The 23,435-nt window shown below is 47.4% G+C and overlaps 1 protein-coding gene across 3 annotated transcripts in view; it reads left to right on the top strand.

Annotated features, from left to right (window-relative positions):
- The first annotated feature begins 475 nt into the window (after window positions 1-475).
- The window catches only part of TP53INP2 (tumor protein p53 inducible nuclear protein 2), a 45,291-nt gene continuing 22,331 nt past the window's right edge, over window positions 476-23,435 (top strand). For 2 of the 3 annotated variants that reach the window (XM_077832253.1, XM_077832251.1), the window contains exons 1-2: window positions 476-785; window positions 22,629-22,808. The gene's annotated coding sequence lies outside the window, so the exon portion shown is untranslated. The remainder of the gene's footprint in view (window positions 786-22,628; window positions 22,809-23,435) is intronic. The other variant, XM_077832252.1, reaches the window with a different exon arrangement.

The following is a 23,435-nucleotide window of genomic DNA, read 5'->3' as shown; positions in this document are numbered from 1 at the left end:
CGTGCCCAAGGTCAGACAGAGAAGAAGAAGGGAGTCCCGTGTGGGTGGGACGGGCAGAAGGCGGGGGCTGGGCTGCCCTTTATCCTGCTTGCAAGGGGGCGAAGGAGCAGATTCCTGGGGAGCCCACTGAAGACCTGGCATTTGGGGTCAGGGGAGGCTGCTGCTCTCTCCCGAAGACAGAGTGGGGAGGAGGCGCATGCTCAGTTCCGCACCCCCAGCCCGGACCTTGCCTAGTGCCACGCTGCAGCCGGCAATCGGAAGCCCCCCACAGCCGCACCCCAGACTCCACACGGGTCCCGGCTCTTACGAGGAGCAGCTCCGACTCCGTCCCCATCCCCTCGGAGGGGCGCGTCCTTGAAGCCCAGCCCCAACTCAGCTCTGCCTCCCATTGGCTGCTTGTCCGCCGGGTTACGCCCTCGACGGGCTGGCCCCTTTGTGACGCCACAATCAGCTGTTTGGACCTTCTAATTTCTGATCTGGTCTGAGATCAGCAGCAATAACACAAAATAATAATAATCACCCTGAAGCCAGTGGAGGGAGGGTCCGGCCCCAACTGCAGCCGCCGCCAACAGCTTGCAATGGTGCATATCTTCTGAGAAGAACAGACACACCACCACCACCACCTCCTGCATCTTTTTTTTTTAATTTCCATTTATAATATTGTTGTTGATTTTAATTAAAACTACCTCACAGACTGCCTGAAGCTGGTGCTTTACGATATTTTAAAAATCTTGTGGGTTTCTTGCGGTGTTGTTTACAAAATAATTGCTGACATTAAAGGCAAGGTAAGTGCCATCCTCTGTTCTGAAATGTGGCCGGCTAAATTCAAACTTGAGAGCCATCTCTTTGTACTGCGGGCAGTGTATGTATATATATATATATATAAAATGTTGTTTACGTTTTTAAGATCTCTCTCTCTCTCTGAATTGAACGGGTTGGGTGTTTGTTAAAATCTCGGTGTGAGGGTGTATTAAGATTTAAGAGCCATCTATTTTCTCGCTGGTGTGTGATTTAAGGTCCCTTTGTATTTAGCTGGCTGTGTGCAGGCAGGAGCATCTCTTTGTGTTTTAGTACGTTGTGTGCATTACATTTGAGGTGGCTGTTGGGTGGAAGGGAGAAAAGAGCTCATTACCTTGTTGGGTTTCAGAGCAGCAGCTGTGTTAGTCTGTATCCGCAAAAAGAAAAGGAGGACTTGTGGCACCTTAGAGACTAATAAATTTATTTGAGCATAAGCTTTCCTGAGCTACAGCAAACGGAGACTATTAAGCTATGAAGAGGGGTTGGTCTTTTGTTGTTTCTATACATCAGCCGTGGCCTGTAGTGACTAGGGTGAAAGAACAGGGTCATTTTGGATCTGGAGAGAGGCTCTTACTTACTTCAACCACACAAGAGTCTCTCTCTCTCTCTCTCCTTGGCTTCCCAATAATGGGGCGGGGGGGGGGGGGTGATCATAATGTCGAGGCAGGTTTGTGAGAGCAAATGGCCCCAGCGAAACCTCAATCCTCCTAACTACATAAGATGGTGATTTTGCTTGGATTTGGTACTAAACAAAAGACATACGAGGTCGCCAAAAACAATGCACTGGGACTCGGGATCCGGCGGGTGTATTCCTCTCTTTCCAGCTCATATGCAGGAGGAGCCGTTTGTCTCGACTCCCTTTTGCCACAAGCAGTGGGATTTAAATCAGTACTGCACACGAAGAGAAGGGGAGGGGAGCAGAGAGCCCGTTTAGGTCATAGCAGGCGAGTGGGAAGTGTACACCCCAATCAACTGCAGGTCAGAGGGGTGACGTGCTGCGGCTGCTGCTTTGGCTCAAGCTGTTTCTCCGAGCCAGAGACAGCGGCTTATGCTGAGACGATCCAAATCGGGCCTGTCTCTGTTCGGCTAATACACTTCTCTCCCGCAGGCGTTTACAGTGGATGGGCAAAGCGAAGTTGGTGTCTGGCTTGTTTCCTGATCGATTTCCCATTTCTTCCCTCCCCCCGCCCCCTGCTTCACTGCAGTTAGCATTGCTCGCTTGCATGCACAAGAGAGCGCGAATTGCACCAGATCCGCTCGGGTTTTGGCAACCAAGCCTGCCTAGGGAAGGACAGAGGCTTTCCAGAGCCGTGGTATGGGCACCACGGGGCTGGGTGTTTGTCCAACCCTTCTTTGGAAACTGGCAGTGGTGCCAAGGAGGGTGGCTCCTGGCTCGCCTCCTCCTCGAGAACATAAACAGGAACAAAGCCCCGGCTCCTGGAAGGGGGCAGATTTCTCCACCCCCCGTCCCCCCCCCTCCCCCGCGTCTGCAGAAAAAAACAACTGGTGGCCAGTTGCACCGCTCCAGTCAATACCCCCTTGTCTCTATTTGTTGTTTGTTTCTCCACCAACGGATTAAGATTAAAGGCGGATCTCTATTCCCATTGGCTGGAAGCCTGTGGTGACGTGCGCGTGATTTGCATATGACATTGGAACCCAGCCCTCCTCCACAACACATACTGAAGTTGTCCTCTTTTGACCTGTGCTGAGGGATGTAATGTCCTCAGTGCTGGTTTGCAGAACATTCCTTTGACAGCTTTGTAGGCAAAAGACAGTGGGTAATATTTTTATCTTTGCCTTACCGAGCAAGGCAAGGTCAGGCTGCTCAACTGAATAAGGCTGAGCAAGGGGGGAGGGGGGGGAGATATTAATGCTCACCTTTGATCTAGGAAGTTATCCTTAGCACTAGCTACACTGCTAGCCAGAACTCAGAGGTTGCTTCACTGAGCTATATTAATGGCTATATATAATTTGGTACTGTCATTGGCAGATTAGCAAACCTAACCTATTTTTTTTCATACCATTAAGATGACAAAATGTTCACCTATGCCATAGTACTTGAGTGAAATGAAACGCTACGGCTGGATAAAAATGTTCCACATTAAATATCCTTTAATACCTAATCAGTAATGCAGATCCTAGATTGCTCCATTAACTAGAAAAAATAAATAGGAAAGTTATTTTAGTGGTATGGCGGCTCCATAAATATAGCTAATACGGGAGGGGAGTGAGAAAATACTTTAAAAACATTATTTGCAGCTGCTTGAGTAGGTCTGAAACTCAAAAACTTTTTGAGATCAAACAACTTTCAAATGGATCCCATGCAAAACTGGTGTAATCCCTTTCTTATAAGTTATTTGGGCTGGAAATGCTGCCATCATGAAATGCTAGTTATAGATTTATTTAAGCTAAATCCTGTACATCCCATATTATTGAAGTTTTGACTAGTTAGATTTTTAGACCCCGATTCAGCAAAGCACTTAAGCGCATGCATGAAGTCTTATTAACTTCAGTGGGATTTAGGCATAGGCTTAAATGCTCTGCTGAAGGCCCTGGTGTCTTTCATGTTAGGCCTTAGCAGATTGACCGATGCAAATACCAGCACTGGCCCATTGAAGTGTATGCTACAAACCTCTCTGCACTATGGAAGTTTACAGAAACAGCCACAAATCTCACTGTTCAGCTGAACTTGTTTAGATGCACATTAGCCCTACGGCAGGCAAATTCTGGCTGCTGGACTTGTTCTTACCACTTGCTTTTCAGGTGGTTAGAAGTCATTAGATCATCGTCTACTCTAGGGGCCAGATTTTCATAAGGGCTTAGCAGTCAGCAGCTTCCTTTAAGTCACCTACATTATTAACTGGCCAGAGCAATAGAAGCTGCGAGATGCTGAGCCCTTGAAAATCTGGCTCTAGTTGTGGGTTCTTAGCAATGGGGAAAGGGAGTTTAGCTTCGGTTCAGCAGTGCTAGAACTAGTAGAAGCCCTGGGGTCAGAAGTGTGGGGGGGAATCATTTTGTAAATTTCCCTATTGTAGACAGAATCTAAGGGCTAGATACATCCCCCACCCACTCAGAGCCCAAACCAAGGGCTAGATGCCATTTAAGCATAGGGAGATTAAAGCACTGTCCCCGCTACAAGAAATACCCACTGCTGACCAGGGATGTCAATAATGGGCACAGCTGAACAGGTATTGACCATGGTTTTCTGCAAGCGTAGACAAGGACATGCTCTGTATCAGAAGCCGTGATTAAAATTTCTGTGGGGCTTTGTGTTCTGCCCAGGGGCGAGTTTCACCCTAGTCCTTCCCTTCCTTAAAAAGCTCTCCTTTTCCACAATACCTACAAACAAAAAACTTGACAATGGTTAGGCCACTGGTGCACTGGGACCACAGCCCATCAAACTAACCAATATTGTCATCGTGTTTCCTTGTGTTCCCCCATCAGCTGGTGTCCATCTGTTGGATCATATTTCGATTGTAAACTCTTTGGGGCAGGGATTGTCTTTTTGTTCTGTTTGTACAGCACTTCACACAGTGGGGACCTGGTTCATGACCAGGGCGCCTAGGTGTTCCAGTAATAGAGTAATCTAGTTTATAATTCTGCCACATTTAGTCTCAGATGTATTAAAAAAACAAACAAAAACACAGCAACTTTGCCCTTCAGTAAGTTCCCCCCCACCCTTCTTCCCAATAGCAGCAGAGACCTGCTTAAAAAAAAAAATTCCAATTGTCACAGTAAACATTCCATGGTTTACATCAAAATCACTGAATATCTGAATGAATGTATGAGATGCCAGCAGTTTTTCTTTAAGGAATAATTTTGCACTAACATCTAGTGCTTGCCACCAAGAGTAAAGACATCTGAGTTATAATAAACCATGCACCCACAGAGCCCTACTTGGGTGCTATGCAGATACAGGGCTCCAAGCCCATGGTACTCATTGCAGGATTGAGACCTTTGTATCTTGAAAGTAAAATGTTCCAGATAAGCATTCAGGCTTATGCTTTTACATAAAAATGAGCTATTGGCTTGTTCATCCCTTGCTATACATATACACAGGTACTCCTATTAATATTGTTACATATCTGCATCAAAAGGAGACCAAGGTGGCTTCCAAAAATCCACACGCTAAACCATGGTGCTTTTAGAAAAGGAGGACTTGTGGCACCTTAGAGACTAACCATTTATTTGAGCATAAGCTTTCGTGAGCTACAGCTCACTTCATCGGATGCATTCAGTGGAAAATACAGTGGGGAGATTTATATACATAGAGAACATGAACCAATGGGTGTTACCATACACACTGTAAGAAGAGTGATCACTTAAGGTGAGCTATTACCAGCAGGAGAGCGGGGGCGGGGGGAGGGGAACCTTTTATAGTGATAATCAAGGTGGGCCATTTCCAGCAGTTGACAAGAACGTCTGAGGAACAGTGGGGGGTGGGAATAAACATGGGGAAATAGTTTTACTTTGTGTAATGACCCATCCACTCCCAGTCTCTATTCAAGCCTAAGTTAATCGTATCCAGTTTGCAAATTAATTCAAATTCAGCAGTCTCTCATTGGAGTCTGATTTTGAAGTTTTTTTGTTGAAGAATTGCAACTTTTAGGTCTATAATCGAGTGACCAAAGAGATTGAGGTGTTCTCCGACTGGTTTTTGAATGTTATAATTCTTGACGTCTAATTTGTGTCCATTTATTCTTTTACATAGAGACTGTCCAGTTTGACCAATGTACATGGCAGAGGGGCATTGCTGGCACATGATGGTATATATCACATTGGAAGATGTGCAGGTGAACAAGCCTCTGATAGTGTGGCTGATGTGATTAGGCCCTACAATGGTGTCCCCTGAATAGATATATGGACATAGTTGGCAACAGGCTTTGTTGCAAGGATAGGTTCCTGGGTTAGTGGTTCTGTTATATGGTGTGTGGTTGCTGGTATTTGCTTCAGGTTGGGGGGCTGTCTGTAAGCAAGGACTGGCCTGTCTCCCAAGATCTGTGAGAGTGATGAATTGTCCTTCAGGATAGGTTGTAGATCCTTGATGATGCGTTGGAGAGGTTTTAGTTGGGGGCTGAAGGTGATGGCTAGTGGCGTTCTGTTATTTTCTTTGTTGGGCCTGTCCTGTAGTAGGTGACTTCTGGGTACTCTTCTGGCTCTATCAATCTGTTTCTTCACTTCAGCAGGTGGGTATTGTAGTTGTAAGAACGCTTGATAGAGATCTTGTAGGTGTTTGTCTCTGTCTGAGGGGTTGGAGCAAATGCGGTTGTATCATAGAGCTTGGCTGTAGACAATGGATCGTGTGGTGTGGTCTGGATGAAAGCTGGAGTCATGTAGGTAAATACAGCGGTCAGTAGGTTTCCGGTATAGGGTGGTGGTTATGTGACCATCGCTTATTAGCACTGTAGTGTCCAGGAAGTGGTTCTCTTGTGTGGACTGGACCAGGCTGAGGCTGATGGTGGGATGGAAATTGTTGAAATCATGGTGGAATTCCTCAAGGGCTTCTTTTCCATGGGTCCAGATGATGAAGATGTCATCAATGTAGCGCAAGTAGAGCAGGGGCATTAGGGGATGAGAGCTGAGGAAGCGTTGTTCTAAGTCAGCCATAAAAATGTTGGCATACTGTGGGGCCATGCGGGTACCCATAGCAGTGCCGCTGATTTGAAGGTATAAATTGTCCCCAAATGTGAAATAGTTATGGGTGAGGACAAAGTCACAAAGTTCAGCCACCAGGTTTGCTGTGACATTATTGGGGATACTGTTCCTGATGGCTTGTAGTCCATCTTTGTGTGGAATATTGGTGTAGAGGGCTTCTACATCCATAGTGGTCAGGATGGTGTTATCAGGAAGATCACCGATGGATTGTAGTTTCCTCAGGAAGTCAGTGGTGTCTCGAAGATAGCTGGGAGTGCTGGTAGCGTAGGGCCTGAGGAGGGAGTCTACATAGCCAGACAATCCTGCTGTCAGGGTGCCAATGCCTGAGATGATGGGGCGTCCAGGATTTCCAGGTTTATGGATCTTGGGTAGTAGATAGAATACCCCAGGTCGGGGTTCCAGGGGTGTGTCTGTGTGAATTTGTTCTTGTGCTTTTTCAGGAAGTTTTTTGAGCAAATGGTGTAGTTTTTTTGGTAACCCTCAGCGGAATCAGAGGGTAATGGCTTGTAAAAAGTGTTGGAGAGCTGCCGAGCAGCCTCTTGTTCATATTCCGACCTATTCATGATGACGACAGCACCTCCTTTGTCAGCCTTTTTGATTATGATGTCAGAGTTGTTTCTGAGGCCGTGGATGGCATTGTGTTCTGCACGGCTGAGAATATGGGGCAAGTGATGCTGTTTTTCCACAATTTCAGCCCGTGCACATCAGCGGAAGCACTCTATGTAGAAGTCCAGTCTGTTGTTTTGACCTTCAGGAGGAGTCCACCCAGAATCCTTCTTTTTGTAGTCTTGGTAGGAAGGTCTCTGTGGATTAGTATGTTGTTCAGAGGTGTGTTGGAAATATTCCTTGAGTCAGAGACGTCGAAAATAGGATTCTAGGTCACCACAGAACTGTATCATGTTCGTGGGGGTGGAGGGGCAGAAGGAGAGGCCCTGAGATAGGACAGATTCTTCTGCTGGGCGAAGAGTATAGTTGGATAGATTAACAATATTGCTGGGTGGGTTAAGGGAACCACTGTTGTGGCCCCTTGTGGCATGTAGTAGTTTAGAGAGCTTAGTGTCCTTTTTCTTTTGTAGAGAAGCAAAGTGTGTGTTGTAAATGGCTTGTCTAGTTTTTGTAAAGTCCAGCCATGAGGAAGTTTGTGTGGAAGGTTGTTTTTTTCTGAGAGTATCCAGTTTTGAGAGCTCATTCTTAAACTTTCCCTGTTTGCTGTAGAGGATGTTGATCATGTGGTTCCTCAGTTTCTTTGAGAGCTTGTGGCACAAGCTGTCAGCATAGTCTGTGTGGTATGTAGATTGTAATGGATTTTTTACCTTCAGTCCTTTTGGTATGATGTCCATCTGTTTGCATTTGGAAAGGAAGAGGATGTCTGTCTGTATCTGTACGAGTTTTTTCATGAAATTGATAGATTTCCACTCCATACGGCTAAATTCAGTGTCTTGCATAATGACAGGTTTCAGAGTAGCAGCCGTATTAGTCTGTATTCGCAAAAAGAAAAGGAGGACTTGTGACACCTTAGAGACTAACCAATTTATTTGAGCATAAGCTTTCGTGAACTACAGCTCACTTCATCGGATGCATACTGTGGAAAATAGAGTGGGGAGATTAATATACACAGAGAACATGAAACAATGGGTGTTACCATACACACTGTAAGGAGAGCGATCACTTAAGGTGAGCTATTACCAGCAGGAGAGCGGGGGGTGGGGTGGGGGGGACCTTTTGTAGTGATAATCAAGTTGGGCCATTTCCAACAGTTGACAAGAACGTCTGAGGAACAGTGGGGGGTGGGGGTGGGGGGAATAAAGATGGGGAAATAATTTTACTTTGTGTAATGACACATCCACTCCCAGTCTCTATCCCAGCCTGTTGAAGAAACCCCAGACTTCTGGGTAATAACTTGAAGTCCACTGTTGACTTTTCTCTACATACAGCATGTAATGCATTAAATTTATCCTCCGTGAAGTGCCACTGACTCCAGTGGATTTATATCAGGGACAAATTTGACCCATTGGGTGTTGCTTTCAGCAAAGCTGTTTTCACTGTGGGAGTTGCAGTGTATTTGTGTGCCCAGGGTTTGTACTTCCCTCAACTTCTCACCCACAAGGGTGAGAATACCCCTGTGCCCACTTCAGTGACAGAACAAAATCTATCAACTTCAGCGAGGTGTTGGGACAGGATTCTTAAAGGGATGCTGCCAAGCATGACATTTCTGGGGAGGGTGTAAAACCCCCCACACCTTTCTTTCCCTCCACCACAAGTTATTTAGAGTGGTTATTTTGTCACTTGAAATAGCTATAAAACTCATGTATGATGTTTGTTTGCGTTCTGCATTTCACTCAGCTTGGGGAAAAACTCAATAGTTTCATTTTTCTGGTTCTCCTGCACAATGCCAGAGTGTCTTGGTCCACAGTATGTGAGCGATCAAAGCAAAAGTGGTCTTCTCCACTGAATGTAAAACTTACTGATAAAAAACATTTTTCTTCATATTAGATTTCCCAACTTCAGAGCATCTCTTCAGCATTTAATAACTGATAAGGCCCCGAGCCTGAATTCAATCTTCACAGACTGACCCTTGAGCCCAAGTGACATGCCACTGGAGTCGATGGCTCTACATAGATCCTAATCCTGAAATTGGCTAACTTTGGGCATCAATTAACATGGACAAAGTTCCCTTTGGGAAATGCATTAGTGGATTTAGTTCACTGTTAGTTGGCAGCCACTTATGGACACTGAGGTTGAGCTGCAGAGATTTTTTAAATAATGATGGACTAAATGCACTAACCCAGCCTTGCAAAGCTGCTCTGAAAACTTACGAGCCCAGGAACAAGGTCTTCTCCCCCACCCTTTGCTGTGAAGACTGATGCTAATGAAGATATTGATATGTCACTCACCCGTCCAAAAAACTTATTACTGTCTGGGTGACCACAGTGCTGGAAGGCGGCATAGAGCTCCTCACCCTATCTCGTTTGCTAGAGCAATAAACGTAAAGTATGTATTGCATCCCCCTTCAGCGGCTATTAGCCTTACTGCTGTTGCCATATAATGGAGTTTTTCCTTTAGCTAGTGGTGTTTAGAGGTGTGTGCCATGGCATCAAAGGTCCCATGCTCAAGTGCTGCTGCTGACCTACGGGTGAGGGCAATTACTCAAGCACATAAAACACAGGTGTGGTCTTGAAGAGCTATGGGGTTAATATAGTTCCCAAAACCATCTGCTTAAGAATCCTGTTCTAGTTAAATGTCACAATCCCAAGATGTTCTTTCATGGCATAGCATTTTGATCTCCAAGAATAGGACGATTATAGGCACCAAAGGGAAGAATTATTTGTGTGTCTTTTTTTGTAGACATAGCTGAAAACAGCATTTCCCAAGAGCATCATAGGCATGCACTCGATTGGTGCCTCCAATGCATTATACCGACGACTGTACGGGGTATTCTTAGCTCAGCTTCGGAAGAATGTAGTGTTTGTCGTCAGTCCCTGTCCTGCTGTGTAGTATTTATGGAAAGTTTCTGGGATCCTGGTGCCATTTTCTGAATAGTATTACAGCCTGCCATTCGAAATCTGCTGCCCCTGTTAGCTACGAAGAAACAGACTCCCACTCCTAGCTTCAGCAGCATTCCTATGCATCATAGGTCTTTGTTGCCATTCCTTTCTCCTATTCTTAGCTTCTAGGGCTATTTGCAGAGACAGTGATTCACAAAACAAAGCTAATTATGTATGCAGATCTACGGGAAAAAATAAAGCCTATAAACAAGCTCTTATCTGAATCTGTTTAAGTGCTTAAAAATATGGAATGGTTAGAGTTTTCAGAAGAGTGATGACAAATGTAACCCTTAAGAAGCAAGTTTAACCTTCAGGGGGTGTCATTTGAAGACTGCTTATTTTCCGCGATGGGTCTGACCACTGGGAATTGCTGTGGCAGGGAAGAGGTAGCCTCTTGGTGCTGGAAACCGAGGGCGGGCCAGGATTCAGAATTCTGACTGGTCCTCTTCCTTCTGTTGGGGCCACTCCAGTTGGCCCACCTTCCTTTGCTGCCAGTTCCTGAGTCAGTCTTAAGGGTAAGGGCCAACCTAGGGAAAAGGCAGTACTGACTGGAGAACAACCTATACAAAACTGTGGAAAATTCTGCATGGGATTAGCAGAGTGGCACGTGGAGAGGAGAAAAACCCAGAGGAATTTATAATCCTTTGAGGGCAGATAAGGGTTAAGGTAGGTCAGGTCGTATCTTGTGCCTTGAGACCACAATAACAGTCTCCCGCCTCCGGAGCCCCAGCCAAAACCAAGTGTCAGCCAAAATGTTGTACCACAGTGATTGTACTTGCTCGTATACAGGGGAGAATGGGGTGTTTCTTCTGCATACAGTGAGTTGCCGCTCTGAGGCTTGAGGTCGATGTCTCACAGATGGCACCTTGTATCACACAGAACTTGGTGGCACCAGCCCCATCTGTGTTTGGTTTTTTCCCCCCTCTCTCTCCAGACCAAACACAACGAAGATTTTGTCCATTCACCCTTAACTGTCAGACTGTGAGCAGATGTCCCCTACCCAGGGTCATCCACAGATAGTCTGAACTGTCACTCCATGGCTAGCTTCCTTTGCAGCTGGGAAGGGGGAGTAGATTTATGTACTCCAGTCCCTACTTCACACTATGACACTTTGCTCCTAGACTCGAGGAAGCGATGCACAGGCAGGGCCAAGGCTGGACTGCTCACCTAGCCAAGTGATGGGATGCTGTCCCAAGCCTACAGGAGTCTGCAAACCTGTGCGGTTTCTTGGAGGAGTTTTCCCTGGGTGCCCTACACAGTGCTCCACAAAGCAGCTGTGGAGTTCTGTTAAGAGAGAAGAGTTTGTGGGGAGTTTATCACTGTCTTTTACACTGTGCTAAACACTAGAACTGGTTGGAAAGAATTAGGGGAGGAGTCTTTCCCCTGTGGAAAAAGTTTGACTTTTTTTCCCAATCAAAAGTCAAAAATTGGAACTGTCCATTTAGGAATGCCATCATAGTGCCTCTTGGAAGTTGTAGTTCATTCTCCCATTCTCCTCTGTATGCTGGCCTCAGTGATACGACTGCATCTCCCACAATATGCCAAAAAGTGTGTCCCCTTTTAGGGAAGTTTCCACACACCCACCTTTAATTTCAGTTAGATGGATGTAGGTTTTGCAGTTGCCAAATGCTGTTAAACCATGTTGTACCCCAGAATTAGCTGCATTTCACCGGTGGGTGAACTGATTCCTGCGTATCTATTTGGAGACAAGAGACTGTCGTTACTCTGAACACTGGAGTGGACAAAGCATCTAAGGCCATCTACATTACAAGAACGAACTTTGGGGACCTAGTTACAACAGATGCATCTTAGTGTAGACAGGACCCAGCAGCGTCTCCACAACTGCGATAAAAACCCAGACAGCAGAAGAGCTGAAAACCAGCTCCCTTTGACAGAAGAGAGTATTTTTTTCAGCCATACTGGCAACCGAGCCCCACTCTGGCAGCTCCTCTGGCACGGCTATACCATCCCCAGCCCTGCTATGCAGCTGCATCTTCTGAGTCCTGTCCGGGGTCTGTACAGCAGCCCCGCCGGAGGACAGGGCTCGGGGGGAGGGGAAGTGGTACAGCTGTGCCAGAGGAGCTGCCGGCATGTGGTTCTGCTCCTTTCGCCGCTGCGGTTCCCAGGATCGCCCTGAACCGCAGGCCTCTCCTGGGAACTGCGGGCCAAAGGAGCAGAACGTGGGACTGCTGGGTGGCTGCACGCCAGTAGCTCCTCTGGTGGGGCTGCTGTACAGACCCCGGACAGGACTCAGGAGACACAGCTGTGTGGAAGCCCCACCCGGCAGCCCCATGTTCTGCTGCTCCTTGTCTTTCCGGTACGCCGTACCGGCTGTAAATAACTTATTGGTACAGCAAACTGCACTACCCTACTTGCACCACTGGTGGGCTGTACTGGCAAAAGTGCAAGAATCACACACGACACAAACATGCCCGGAAGCGTCCTTCACTAAGCATGACCCTTGTGCATTCTTTACAGTCAACCTTGAATGACCAAGCTTGGCATCAGCTATGCCTGATGTTGCAATAGGAGTTAAAAAAAACAAACAAAAAAACCCGCTGTTTTGGCCAAGGACACCCAAGCAACCCTATCTCTTATGACAGGTCTTTCAGGCTCTTATCTCTCTGTGCAGGAGAGATAAGGACCTCAGTTTGAGGTTTCACTTAAGAGATCATCAACTAGATGGAATTCAGTTTCTCTGCCTTGGAAGGCTGCCTCTGAAAGCCCAAACCTGAGATTCCAGGGCATTTCAAACCTGATCCCTAGGCAACTGAGCCACCCAAGTCATTCTGCATTATCTTGTAGGGCATCCCCTGGATTACACTATGTAAGATTGGCAGGCCACTCAGGAGGTCTTCACATAAAGTGGAACCTGTTGCTGTAAGTGCCTTTTGTTAACTACTTCCCCCTTCCATTCATTGTGGAGGTTCATAGATGGGGGTAGGGAGCAGGAAATGAAAGGAACCTGCTCACCCATAAAGTAGTAACTAGTCTGCTCACGGTGGGCATGTCTTCACTGCAGAAGTAACCCTGATGGCTGGCACCTGGTTAACTGAGCTTAGGTGTGAGCAGCCATACTGTCAGGTTCTACCCAGGTTACCAGTACTGCACTCCCCCCATGTGTCATTAGGACTCCTGGGGACAGGGCTGATGAAAGGGGGACAACTTTACTAGGGCCCCAAGCTAAACAGCCCCCCCCCCGAACATCTCAGGTCTGTGTAAATAAAGTGGGGGAAGTGGGCCCCAGATTTCTCTCGATGGGCTTGTCTGGGGGCATATCCCATGGGTCTTTGCACTACAATAAGCTTAGCAGCTGAATTCCTGGTGAATTGTCAGATAACTAGTCTGTTTGCCTGGGCCCAGGTGGAATTGTGGAAGGCTCTGGAGGACAATCATAACTTAAGTGATTTAATTTGTGTCCTCAATGCTAGGTGATCCAGTTACCAGCCTAAGTGAAAGCAGCACCTAGGTTTTAGTTTACAGCTCCAGCTGGGCCAAAAGCACCACCAAATCTGGGCAAGAGGATGGCGTGTGGGGAAGGAGGAGGGCTCAGCAGCAACTCCCAGGTTTACTTTGCAGTGAAGACAAACCTTGTGTGTGTAGAAGTGGCCGTACTAGTGCCCCATCTTCTCTCCTTGTGTTTATTTTGCTTTAGGCTCAGGTAATTGTAACAAACCATGTGGGTCTAATTCCTTCAGGCAAGGAGCTGAGACCTACTCACCAGGGGGGATTCCCTGACTCTATGGGAGAAAGGAGCAAGTTGGAGGACTTAAGTGTTAAACTCTAGCTTGGAAAAGTGCAGCACTCAGAATCCCCTCCACCAGGTGCATCACCAGGGTTTTTAAGGCCCCTTTACAGACAAACTGAGGAAACAATTTGCTGCTCTTTCTTTAGCATCCAGTGGTTCAGAATAAAACACTTGGTGAGGGAGCGAGGCGGGGCACAGTCACTTTAAGACACAAGTAGCATGTTACTGCTATCCCATCTTCCCCAAAGGGGGAACCAGTCGACAGCAATTTCTGAGGGTGTTGCTTAGTTGGTGTCAGTATGGGCAGGTTCCATAAGAATAAGCCAAAGGCCACCCCACTTTCCCTTTTGCCTTGAGCCAGGCCTGGTGACTATCCTCACACAACCACTTATTTCACACTAGCAAGACCCCCCGTCAAGCCAGTCTACAGTTAATACCATGGGGGCCAATTCATCAGCTGGTTTAAGTCAGGAGAGCTCCATTGAAGTCAGTGGCACTATACTGATTTACAACAGCTGGAGATTTGGCCCAGAGTCTGCATTCCCATTAGTAAGAACCCCTTGTGCCCTTACTGAAATCGGTCTTCCACTGGACACACTGACTGGTTTGTTGTTCCAGGATTGCTCAGAAACATGATTGCCTACACAGGTTTGTTATTGTAGGGTTGCTCATGGCAAGCACTGGGCTACTGATAATTATTAAACACTTAAGACATCGTTCCATGGCCTTTAACAACGGATAAGAAAAAGCAATTTTGGGGCCTACTAGACCTAATTGTAGCTGCCTAGCTGGCAAAGGCAATAGCTTCAGGAATATAGAGCCTTAGACAGTGGCTAAAGCAGGGGTCCGGGAACCAAGAATTTTAGTGTCCGACTCTGCCAAACTCACTGTGTAACTTTGGACATCCAACTTAACCTATCTGTGCCTTGTTCCCCCCCCCACCCCCCAAACTGAGAAATAGGGATACCACTTCCCTGCTTGGAGGAAGGTTGAGCATCAGTTAAAGTCTATATTCCAGAGTGTTGGGGTTTTTTTTGTGGGGTTGGTTTTTTTTTGGGGGGGGCATAGAGGGAAATGAGATTTCCATTATATACTCAGATGGCCTAGTTTATAACTCAGCCCTAAAATTCACACAGGCAAGAAACTTGCTATCTTGGGGGGCAAATCTCTGAGCAAAATGCAGACTTTAGAGCAACAAAAGAGAAGGTCTGTGCTTTCAAACACTCTTCCGTTCTAGGATCTCAGAAAACTCCTAGGTTCTTTAAACCAGAATGCTTTGGGCTATTCGTCTGGTGTTTCCAGAGAGGCCATGTAGAGCTGTGTTGCATCTTACAAAAACCTGGACAAGATTGCCCCTTCACCATGGTATCCAAGTGCATTTCGTTTTTATTCCAGTGATGGACTGATTTTAGATGCATTTCACATGGCTGTAAATTATAAGACAAAAGACTGCCTCCTACTTTGGGCCCCGATTCAGCAATGTACTTAAGCACCTGCTAAGCTTTACAAATATGCTCAAGCCCATCCCTATTTAGCAAAATGCTTCAGCCCATGTTTAAGTTCTGCTGAAGCCAATGAACATGCTTCTGTGCTTTGCAGAAGTAGGGCCCTTGTAAATTAACTCGTAGAGGACCACCAGACTCTTCCTCTTCACAGACTCGACCTAGCTCTCCATCCCCATCTTCCTTTTGCAGGACCAGTCAGTGTGCAGTAGATTGCAGAATGGGCTAGACGTTAAGTTTGCATGTTGTTCTGCAGCAAACATCAGTTAAAAAAAATAACCTATGGCTGCAATTCAATATGGGACAACTGCCAAGGGAAGTCCACGTGTAGGCCTAAAAGATTGTCAGTGACCTTATAACTTAGGCCATTTTCACAAGCAGTGCAATTTAAGGACACAGCAACCCCTGTGGCCTTGGTTATCAACCAAATTCAACCCCGGTGTAACACCTCTGAAAGTAATGGAGTTACACCAGGGATCAGTTTGGATTTAGAAGTATACTCGTGTACAAACACCATGTTGTTTAACAGTTAAGGCGGCTCAAGATAAACAGCCAGCAACATAAGCAGAAAAGAACCTAAGCAACCAACAGTTACCTTCTGTTGTATAGTCAACAAAACACCGAACCTGTGACAATTGATAGAAGGCATATGACCAGGTCCTCATCCTGCTTAAACCAACTGAGGATCTGGCCCATAACCCTTAACCAAGCCTTTCAACATATTTGTTTTAGATCTTCTCTCCTGATCAGTTTTGTTAATTAGAAGGAAAAATCTTAAGATTTAGAGGGCAATTTAATTGGAGTGATAGAGAGAGAGAGAATTCTCTCTCACACACACCTATCCATCACTAGGGTTGCCAATCCTCCAGGTTTGTCCTGGAGTCTCCAGGAATGAAAGATTATCATGTGATGAAGCCTCCAGGAATACATCCAACCTAAACTGGCAACCCTACGTTCACATCGGGCCACAGATTGGGCTGTGTTAGTTCTAAACTTTCTGTACAACTTGCTCACATGACAGAGGACATGCAAAAAGACATGATAAAGTTTCAGTGCTATATTGCTAGAAGGCAGGGCACAGTTCCATGGTAAAATTCAACTGACTTCTGCTCTTGGCAACATGTGCCTTTAGCAAACGTAGACATGTTCATGAGCCTTCAGATGACTTGCTGATGGAATCTAGTACCTGCCATGCTGTAAAGAGGAGCCACCCGCATTAAGCCATTGTAACAAAACCATGGCAACTCAGGAATGATCACTTAGATCTTCCAATGCTGCTGTTGATGGGACCTTAGATCCTCCTGCTGCAAAAGCAAGCTGCACTGCGCTTGGTCTACCCTGCACACTTTTGTCAGTATAACTACGTCCACTCCCCCACCCCACAAGGGACACAACTATACTGACCAAACTCCCTATGTAGGCAGTGGTACGTCATCAGGTGGGCACTGCCCATTGACATAGCTATCGCTTCTCAGGGAGGTGGAACACCTACACCCATGGGAGAAGCATTAGATAGAGTAGTCATCAAGCTCTACTGCAACTTGTATGTGTAAACAAGCCCTAAAGCAGGGTTGGATTAAAGCAATCTGGCATCCTAGGTACACCCCTTGCCACACCCCTGTTTGGGCTCCTACTCGCAAGCCATCTGATGGGTTGGTGGGATGGGGTGGGCAGGTTGCCACATCATCTCCTTTGGGGGCCTGCTGGGTCTCCCTGGACCACCCAGGCATCAGGGAGTTCGGGTCTGTCAGGAAGGAGGGGGAATTTGTGCCCCAGCCACCCACAGGCCTGTGTGGTGTGTGAGGGCTCCGGCAAATACCAACCTAGTACAGCCAGGATGGAGTGGTGGTAACAAGGGACCCCTGGAAAAACCCCAATACCACTCACCTCATTCTCTGCTGGGGCAGTGTTGTTAGGGCTCCTTAGAGCAGCACCTCTGAAATCAACACCGTGGAGACACATAGGGTAGGACACACCTCAGAGCTTTTTTCCAGGCTTCCAGCGCAGTCAAGCAGGCAGCTCTATATCAGTTACGCTCAGGTTGTGTTTTCAGGCTTGTCTTCGCCTCCATGAGAACTAGTCGTTTTCTCCTTTCACCTGAAAGCCGGGAGTCAGACATTGCCTGACTCCATGGCACTCTGCATAGCCTTGTGCCTCAACCCAGCTCTGCATGAAGGAGCTGGACAGGGGATAGCATGCAGATCACCGTTCTCAGACTAACTACAGACATCTCTTGCTGGTGGGCAAGATGCTTCCAGGCTGTGTCCTTGGTCCACTCAGCCTCCCTCCCACTCTGGCAGGGCCTCCTTCACTTTGCTGGCTGCTGTAGCCACTGCATGTGGAAGAGGAGTTGAGGAGCCACTGCTCCTTTCCCTGGGTGTGTGGATGCGGAGCCATGCTGAGGAGCAGCCAGGAGCCACTGAGGAAAGAGCCAAAGGAGAAAGGGAACCAGAGTGAGGAGAGGTGGCTGGATGGGAAAGACTGAGGGGCTAAATAGGAAAGGAGAAGAGAATGAGACATTTTTAGGGGAGGTCCTGGAGAAAGATGCACTTCCCTCTTTCCCTGCACTGAGCTAGACGGAGGGAAAGAGAGAGGAGTGAAAGAAAACCAAACACTAGCTAGGAAGGACGCACCATGGTAGGAGCAGAAGGAAGGAGTGGGGTGAAGGCTGGGAAAGCAGGTATAATGCAGGATATAGAGTAAACTCAGTTTAAAACAAATTATTCACTAGACACTCAGCAATGTGATATTAGACCCAGGGCATGTGGAACTGCAGACAGCATGTGGAGCTATCTGCCTCTGGAGTGTAGCAGATTGGACCAATGCCACACATCACAAAAACAAGAGTCCAGGGAGCAGCTTACAAGCTTTATTTCGTCCTGCCTCCTACACCCTGCAACTTACTAAAATACTGTGGCTGGACTGCTTGGACCTGCCTGTGTCCCATGGACTCACCAGGGGGCTGGCAGCTGCCCCTCTGATCTCCTGACTGGAAGCAGGAGTGCTACAGGCCTGTCCCAAGAAGGGGAGAGCCCTCTTAAGTCAAGCCTCTTTTGGGGCCTGACCCTTTGCCCATTGATGTTAATGGTGCAAGATCATACCCAGGCGGCAGCAGGGGTCTGCCACACACCCCTAGAAGTCAGGGGAAGACTCCCATTGATTTCAGAGGCTTTGGATCAGGCTCTAAGTCTGTGTGCGCTCAAAAGCAAGGAACCAGCAACCCAAAGTAGGTGGCTCCTCTGAAGGTGGATAAATGCCGGTAGCGTTGAAGCCTGATTAAAGGAACAACTGCCTGAACTGACAGCACTAGTAACTGACTCAGCGTTAAGCTCTTAGACTTTCTGGGGCCAGTGTGAGGGCACTGGGGTGTAATCAGAGGCAATGTTCTAGACGCCCTGCCCCCCATGCCAATGTTCACACTGCAGAACCACTATGGGGACACCTATAAGAACAGACAAAGGGTGCTGGATTTTTCCACCACTCTTTGGTTGGAAGGAGCCAGTCTCATGAACAAGCTGGATTCATAGGAGTCCAGCGTCAGTCTAGTCCACTCAGAAGCGTGGAGGCTCACAAGCCAAAATGCAATAGGTTGGTCTTATTTCCACCCTGAGCAGCTTGGCATGTTCCCTTTCAAGGGCTGGTTATGTGCCAGCTCTGAAGTCCACAGGAGCCCACCATGAACAGCCTCTGTCGTCTGCATCAGGTCAGAATGGGTCAGTTCCTTACCTCTCATGGAAATGGCTTCCCCTTCTCCCCCAGCCAGGCCAAGCACTGTGGGAGAGCCACGTTCAGTTGCATCCCACTCTGCTCAGGAAGTTGGTAGCCAAGGCCTCTCTATAATGTGAACCACAGATCCTATTCCAACCCTCCCTATGCCCTTCAGAGGAGCTCTGTGCTCCGGACAGGTGCCAACTGCGTTACCCAAGTTGCTACTTCCAGCCCAGTCCACACCATGGCACGAACGCAGCTCCTCCCTCCATCGCCTTTTCCAGGGTCACTAAGTAATGGTGTCAGGAGGGAGTTGCTGACTGGACTAAGGGCTTAAAATCCTTCACTGCCCTTAATAAGGGCCCAGCTGGGCTCGTTGTAAGCAATTTCAAAGGCTGGGATAGAGCAGGTTTTAAAGAGACTCAGAGACTCAGAGAAGAGTCATTTCACTCACCAACATCCTTTCCTCCCAGCCCCCCTCATTGCTGATCTGAGCTGTCAACAACTGTCACTTCTGATCCAGAACAGTGCTCTGCAGTTATCTAGTGACCTCCAGCTTCAGACATGGGGAGTGGAGGGGGAATTCATCCCAGGGCAGAGGGCCCATACAAGCAACAAGTCACTGCTTACGCCCTGCCCCATGCTGAGGCCTGTTCTGGTGCAGGTTTCACTCTTGAGAGGGCGCTCACTTCTTCCCCCTTGCCCCTTCTTTACAGATGGGGATATGTGTGTGTGGGGCAGGGGGGTTATGCCAATATTTTCAGAAGTGGCCATTGATTTGGGGCATCTGAGTGCTCAGCTTGTGCCCCCTGGGAGGTGGTTTGCAGAGCTGTGGAGCACCCACAGCTCCTCTTCAAGTCAGTGGGAGCTAAAGATGCTGAGAACCTCTGCACATCAAGCCCAAACTGTGTCTTAACACCCAACACCTGAGCTGCTCCCCCAGAATCTCCCCCCCCTTTGGAGGACTCAGCAATAAGTGACTTGCCCAAGGTTGCACAGAACCCAGCTCTCCTGACTCATGGACCAATGCGTTCACTGCTGAACCAGCCTTTGCTCTTCCTGCAGCCTCTGCCCAGTTCACCTACCAATGCCATGTGCCTCTGTATGTGGTCATCATGATTGCCTCCCTCACAGTGCTGCACTCTCTGGGCTTTCATTATGCCCCATCATGTCCATATAAAGCACCAGCAGACACTTGACTGACGGGTTTAAGAGGCAGGAGATGGCTCATTGTAAACAAGGAAGTGTTTCTTTTCGGGCTGAATCTTGCCATTGTTCCATGGAAACCCTACGAAGGCAGCAAGAGTTTGTGGGATCAGCCACTAGTGATGGGAAAAGCCAGGAAGACACCAAGTCAGGGACATCTGGGTCAAGTATTAATCTATTTCTGAACGGTTGCCAGAGCGAGATGGTGGTTCTTCCATTGGCCTGGGAATGAGAGCTGGGTTCTCTAATGCTAAGTCCCTGTACGAAGCTGGGTTGGCACTTTCTGTCTCGGCCTCACAATACCCTTATATAGGATTGGTAGATTCACGCTTCTGAAGGACTGTACTGTCTGCATTTGCAGAGTAAACTCACAGAGTGATAATCCTGGGGCTGATCCTGCAGCATGAGCTCATGGGAGTAATCCCGTACATGTCAGTGGGCCTATTCTGGATAGAGCTCCATGCAAGGAATGTTATATGGATTCTCCTCTTCTCAGTACATGGAGGGACTCCACAATTTAAATGAGACGCTCTAATGGTTTGTAACATGCAGAGGGCTGCTACAGGAACCCTAACAGGGGCAGCTTGAGTGCATGTGTATTGAGATCAGGAACTAACGTAGACCAAACGTGTAGAATCAGGCATGTGACGGTTGGAGATACCAGCAGCTTTGTAGACGAGAGAAGATGGCCCTCTTCTCATAGGGAGAATGACATTGTTACTGGAGTGATGCGACCCTCCTTCTTCCCTAGCTCTACAACCCCATTTCTCAAATTCTGTAAGACTTCAAGCACAACTTTTTTCTAATTGAAAGCTGAGTTCCACCCATCTCTTGTGTCCTCTCCACGTCGCCTGCATAGCCGTTCCCATCAAGGTGTTTACGTGCCATATTGATTAGCTTTGATGCTGCCAGTTACACAGTGTTCTCCAGCCTTTCATAAACAACGGAGCAAGTCATTAAAGTGCTCCATTGTGCTAGTTAAATAGACTGTGCTTAAGCCGTGCCCCTATCTGGAGACCAGGCCTGAAGGGCATTTGTAGCCAGTGAATGGAAAGCTTCCTGAATGCTTTTTTAGAATAGTTGAATGCAAAAAAGTCCAGCTTTACTGCAGCACCAGGGATCAAGTGCTCCATGGTCAGCAGTTCAGGTGGTTCATATGACCACGTCATGCCTCTGCAGTATTTTTTGTTCCTCTGTGTTAAGTGTGAGCTGTAAGATGTCTATCAGGTTATTAAATAGGATGAGGTTTAAAGCCCTAGATTTGCAGAAGGCTGAATGTCAACATTTGTGTTGACACAAACCTGGAAAGTGTCAGGTGGCTTTACACCCAGAATGAGTTTATAGACCAAATGCCCACAAACAGGGATGCCAGACCTTAGCCTTCCCAAGGAATGCAGCCCAGAGCCTACGGCGGGGGTCAGGGCAGATTTAAGGGCCAGTCTATACTCCAAAGTGGAACCATGTCAAACAGAGAAACCATATTGTAACTAGCTCCCCCAAAGCAATTACATCTGCACTGGAGATTGGTACTACCAGGGCACAGCAGGCCTTTGCAGCAGATAAGAGGAAGCAGAGTGCAGTGGGCTAAATCCTGGCCCATGGCTCTATCCCCTCTGGACACACAGAGAAGATGGAAAGTGGCTCTAACCGGGCAGCTGGACCTTCATAAGAATAGCCATACTGGGTCAGACCAAAGATCCATCTCGCCCAGTATCCTGTCTTCCAACAGTGGTCAATGCCAAGTGCCTCAAAGGAAATGAGCGGAACAGGTAATCACCAAGTGATCCACGTCCTGTCACTCATTCCCAGCTTCTGGCAAACAAAGGCTAGGGACACCATCCCTGCCCATCCTGGCTATCCACTGATGGACCTATCCTCCATGAACTTATCTAGTTCTTTTTTGAACCCTGTTATAGTCTTGGCCTTCACAACATCCTCTGGCAAGGAGTTCCACAGGTTGACTCTGCATTGTGTGAAAAAATACTTCCTTTTGTTTGTTATAAAATGATGAGGAGCAGGTTTAAATATATAGTTGGGATTATATTTTTCAATGTGCATTACTTTGTCAGGTAGTCTGCTGTACACTATGTTACTTGATTTACTGGACCTGGGAGAGGTGTGCATACATGGGTCTAAACCTGGGACTCAGCCTAAGGTCCTGTGGCCACAGCATTTGCCCGAGAGCTGTGCTTCAGTCTCTCAGCTTTGTTATGTTTCTAGCCCTCATAGTTGAGAAGAAAGCCTTGAAAGCGTGAACTGAGTGTAACTGGTGCAATATTATCTTTCTGAGCCTGCAAGATTCACCACAATGACCTAGAAGTCCGTGTACAAAAATCCACATTTGATTTTTTTTTTTTTAAAGAGAGATGAGGCTAGTCTAAAACAAGTTGAATTTACTAACACAAGAGGTCCTGCCTTCTTCATTTCCATGCTTAGTACATTAAGCCTCTGTTTGTAAATATTTAGATGAAGTGCTGCAGAATTTCCAGCCTGCTGCTCCAGAGCACCTCAGAATCCTGGAATCTTGTTACATCTAGATTTAGCTCATCTCAGACTACCCCGGTACTTACTGCATGCTCGGTGGTTTCATGTGGGCCAACAATCCACCTCTAAGAAAGCACTGCACCCTGCAATAGCTCAGTCCAGGTTGGTACCATAACCCCCCACCCCCATAAATGTACAAATATATCAAACCATGGCCACAGATTCTCCATTGTTGGTGAGCCTTAAATACAGAACCTTAGCACCACACACTCCAGCCCCTACCACATGAGGTAGAAAGCCAGCTTGTAGGAGAGTCACAGTTCACTGAACCTCATTACGGACCTGATCCAGAGCCCATGAAGGTCAATGGAAGTCTCTCAGTGGTCTTTGAATCAGGATGCTTAAGAGGAGAGGCAATGCAGTGTTAGTGGAGGTTGCTCAGGTGAAGGGACAGCTCACCTGGGGTTTGACTGTGCAGGAGAGGTCATAAGCGTGGAACGAGAAAAGCACTGAGCTGCTGCCCAGTTGCTCTTGCAGCCCCAACTCTGGCTGCACATGCTCAGGAAGAGGCTCTGAAGAGCTGCTTTGCAGGCAGGGCAGGCTGTAAGTAACAAGTTCTGGGGCCAGACACTAGCAAGGGACAGGGACACCATCAGGCCAGCGTGTTACACAAAGCTGTTGTGGGATGGCTGGTTACACAAGCCAGTTACCACTTCTGTCCCCCAGATCTTTGTGTTAGCAGCTTTCAGGTCACTCTGCCTCAGAAGGGATAAGGGCCAGTGCCTCACC

The sequence above is a fragment of the Eretmochelys imbricata genome, chromosome 13, assembly GCF_965152235.1.
Source record: "Eretmochelys imbricata isolate rEreImb1 chromosome 13, rEreImb1.hap1, whole genome shotgun sequence".
Classification (NCBI taxonomy): Eukaryota; Metazoa; Chordata; order Testudines; family Cheloniidae; genus Eretmochelys; species Eretmochelys imbricata.
Note: the sequence above shows the minus strand (reverse complement) of the source record. Positions and strands in the feature narration are given on the sequence as shown.